Source organism: Myotis brandtii, unplaced genomic scaffold (genome assembly GCF_000412655.1).
Source record: "Myotis brandtii unplaced genomic scaffold, ASM41265v1 scaffold397, whole genome shotgun sequence".
Lineage (NCBI taxonomy): Eukaryota > Metazoa > Chordata > Mammalia > Chiroptera > Vespertilionidae > Myotis > Myotis brandtii.
The window spans coordinates 5,257,701-5,262,248 of NW_005365229.1; positions in this window are offsets into that span (position 1 = coordinate 5,257,701).

The following is a 4,548-nucleotide window of genomic DNA, read 5'->3' on the forward strand; positions in this document are numbered from 1 at the left end:
ACCCCGCCCCCACCCCCAGTCTTCCTGATTTGCCTCCTGCTGCGCCCTACAAAGGGCTGCGAGTTTGAAATGAGGGAGTCGGTGGTTGGAATCCGGCACTTCCCACGCCCCGTCCTTGCCCGCCCTCTGGAGCTGCTGAGGCACCGAGACCCACCGGAGGGCAGACGGACGCCGGAGGCCCCCTCGCTTCCTGCCCACAGGACCGCAAAGTCAGCGCCCCGGGGCCGAACGCAGCACGAGGGGATCCAGGGTGGTTCCTACCAGTTTTAGGCGGAAGTTCCAGGCAGCTGCAACTAGCGTTGGGGTGATGAGCCCTTACCACGGCCTGGCCAGCTTAGTTAGTGCAGCCTGAGACCCTCACACCCCCGGGGGCGGGTTTCAGCCCTGCGCTGGGTGTGACTTTTGCCCCGATGGGGACTAAGCAGAGGTGCCTGGGTCTATAAACGAAATCTGTTCCTAAGGAAAACCTGCTGCTGGTCCAGGGAGGACAGCTCAGGGAGCTGTCCCTATATAAATAAATTATATATACATATATTTGTAATTTAAGAAGTTGAAATTGACACAAAAGTATCTAGGCCAAGAATTACCCCCTAAAGTACTTGGAAACCAACAATAAAGGACTTGGACATGGATTTCCAGCTAAAGGTAGAACCTCACTAACTCGGGTCCTGAGCCTTTCCCTCCATGAGGTGTGGTGTTCTGAGGTGCTCCCCAACCCAGGACTCTCACCTCCTCCACAACACTGTGTCCCTGTGCCCCTGCCCGCGCCGGCCTCCCTTTTCTTTCTTCCTGGGACAGAGAAGCAACAGTGAAGGGAGTCCTTTATTGGTCATCCAGCCCTGTTCCAGCACCTCGCCCACCTAAAGTAGAAAGAAAATGGGGAATCCTGGGATACTCCGAACAGAGGTTAGGTGTCACTGCTCTCCTGAGAAGCAAGCAGTGAGGGAAGTGTGGGTGCCTTTCTGGGGATGGGGTAGTGTTACCGGGGAAACTCCCAGGTGAGCTGGGGCTGCCTGTCGCTGTGTCCAATAACGAAGGCGGGTTGAATCATATAAGGCGTTTATTGAGAAGGCTAGCCAACCAAGAAGACAGGGTGCTCACAGGCATTCAAAGCCTGTCTTCCAGCAAGGTGAGGGGACAGGATTATACAGGAGAAGGGGCTAGGGTGAATCTGGGGACGGAATACAGCATGCAGGAGGCAGTCAGCAAGTGATTCAACTTTAGAACCTCATTATATATATAGTTGATTTCAGAGAGGAAAGGAGAGGGAGAAATAGAAACATTAATGATGAGAGAGAATCATTGATTGGCTGCCTCCTGCATGCTCCCTACTGGGGATGGATCCTGCCACCCGGCATGTGCCCTTGACTGGAATCGAACCCGGGAGGGACCCTTCAGTCCACAGGCCAATACTCTGTCCACTGAGTCAAACCGGCTAGGGCTAGAACCTCATTCTTGGAGTCTGGCTCCAACTGTTTTTGGACAAGTTTCCTAGAAGCAAGTCTGAGACAGGAGGCATCTGAAGGGAAGTAGGAGAAGCAGGATAGGGCAGGTGTTCCAGTTATTACATGCTTACCTCTCCACTTCAAACTCACCCTTCTAGACCCTATTTGGGGAGACTGTGTAGATTTGCCAAGAGGGGGGACTAGAGAGACTGAAAGGCTGGAAGAGAAAGGACTCCCTACCGCCTCCTTCCTGTTCCTATTGCATCCCCCTCACTTTGTTTTTTATCCATGCAACAACAGTGCATTCCAGAAATTGCAGCTGAATCCAGTTTGAAGTTTTCCCAACACTCACAGAATCAGCCTCATCATAGCTCATTAGAAACATCAGTGCAAGCTGACTGAAGTCCCCTCCTCAGAGATCTGCATTCCAGCTCTTTTCTGAGCTCAAAAACACCCACACTAGCTGAGTGGCACCTCTTTTTCAGAGCTCCCTAAACCCTCTCCAAGCTTTTAATTTTTAATAACCTCACCTTGGCCCTAACCGGTTTGGCTCAGTGGATAGAGTGTCGGCCTGCGGACTGAAGGGTCCCAGGTTCTATTCTGGTCAAGGGCATGTACCTTGGTTGCTGGTTGTGGGCACATTCCCAGTAGGAGGTGTGCAGGAGACAGCTGATCAATCTTTCTCTCTCATCAAAGTTTCTAACTCTCTATCCCTCTCCCTTCTTCTCTGTAAAAAATCAATAAAATATATTTAAAAAATAATAATCTCACCTTGGACCTGGCTGGCATGGCTCAGTGGTTGACCTGTGAACCAGGAGGTCACGGTTCAAGTCCAGGCCAGAGCATATGCCTGGGTTGTGGGCTCGATCCCCGGTGTAGGGCGTATAGCTGATCAATGGTTCTCTCTCATTATTGATGTTTCTGTCTCTCTCTCCCTTCCTCTCTGAAGTCAATAAAATACATTAAAAATAAATAATAATAATCTCACCTTGACCTGGCCAGGTAGCTCAGTTGGTTAGAGTGTTTTCCTGATGCACCAAGGTTGTGGGTTTGACCCCTGGTCAGAGCACATGCAAAAAGCAATGAATGCATGGGTGGGTGGAGTGGCAGATGGATCTCTCTCTCTCTCTCTTCACTCTCAAATCAATGCTTTAAAAAATTTCACCTCTTCCCTTGGTCTCCCAGCTATACAGGTGGTAGCTGCTTTCTCTGTGTTCCCTTTCTGCCTCATTAACAACTCTTTATACCTTATTAATCATTTTTTTCATTAATAATCTGTTAAAATAATGAGTGGATTTTCTCCCCTCCCCCCAGCTTTATTGAGGTATAACTGACAAGCAAAAATCATATACAGAGGGGCCTTGACTTACGAGTGTCCAGACTAACGAGTTTTTTGAGATACCAGCTGTCTCTCGGCTGATTTTTTGCATTGAGTTGATAGAGTAATTTGAGTTAACGAGCTCCTTAACGAGCTCGGTCTCGGAACGAATTAAACTCGTAAGTCAAGGCCCCACTGTATATTGAAGGTACACAATGTGATGATTTGATATAACTATACATTGTGAAATAATTATGACAATCAAGCTAATTAACACAGCCATCACTTCACCTGGTTACCGCGCATGTGTTGAGAACACAAGATCTATTCTCTCAGAAAATTTCAAGTATACACTATGTTATTATTAACTATAGTCATCATTCTATACATTAGATCCCCACAACTTGCAACTAAAAGTTTGTACCTTTACCAACCTCTCCCCATTTCCCTCACCCCCAAATGGATGGGTTTTCTGATTGTTTATGTACCTTAATTCAGTAATGAACTTGGGCTTGAACGGAGTACTGAGCTCCTTGCCAACATGAAACGGGATACTGGCAATTCATGGCACACAGTGGCATCATGATCAAGCCACAATCACCTGGTTGATAATGATAGAGTGCTGACTGAAGCAAGTGCTCTGGGCACCACGTGGCTGCTGCACATGACTGTTATGGCGGTAAAGGTGACTACAAGGACTGTGGCATGGAAAGGATTCTGAGTGCACTGGTTTGCTTACGGAAAGAAGATGACAAGATCAAGACTTTAAACTTTCAGCCTAAGTCGTGTTCAGAGACAGGGACATTTTATGACAGCCATAAAATAATCTTATAGCTTCCTGGCTGATATTGTTAAAAATCCAATACATAATTGAATTATGCATGTTGCAGAACTATGTTTTTGTATGTATGGATGACAAATCTCCAGTGGTCATCTCTTCTACAGGCATGTGTTATATATAGGAAACTTCTAGTTTTACTCTAGTTCATGTTCTGGCAGGCAGAGATGGTTAGAGGTGACCAGGCTGGCAGAAAAAGCATTTGACAAAATCCAACACCCATTTTTGATAAAATCTCTCAGCAAAGTTGGAATAGAGGGAGCATATCTCAACATGATAAAGGCCATATAATGGCAAACCTACAGCCAACATCATACTCAATGGGCAAAAACTAAAACCATTTCTCGTAAGAACAGGAACAAGACAGGGATACCCACTTTCACCACTCCTGTTTGACATAGTACTGGATGTGCTAGCCATAGCAATTAGACAAGTAGAAGAAATAAAAGGCATCCAAATTGGAAAAGAAGAAGTAAAACTGTCCTTATTTGCAGACGACATGATATTATACATACAAAACCCTAGAGACTCCATCAAAAAACTAATAGACTTAATACATGAATTTGGCAATGTAGCAGGATACAAAATTAACACCAGGAAATCTATGGCTTTTTTATACACCAATAATGAACTCACAGAAAGAGAAACTAAACAAACAATCCCCTTTTCCATTGCAAAAAAAAAAATTAAGATACCTAAGAATAAACTTAACTAAGGAGGTAAAAGACCTGTACTCAGAAAACTACAGGACGTTGAAAAAAGAGATAGAGGAAGACATAAACTAATGGAAGAATATACCGTGTTCATGGATTGGTAGAATCAACATCATTAAAATGTTCATACTACTCAAAGCAATCTATAGATTCAATGCAATCCCCATTAAGATACCAACAGAATATTTCACAGACCTAGAACAAACTGTCCAAAAATTCATCTGGAATAAAAAA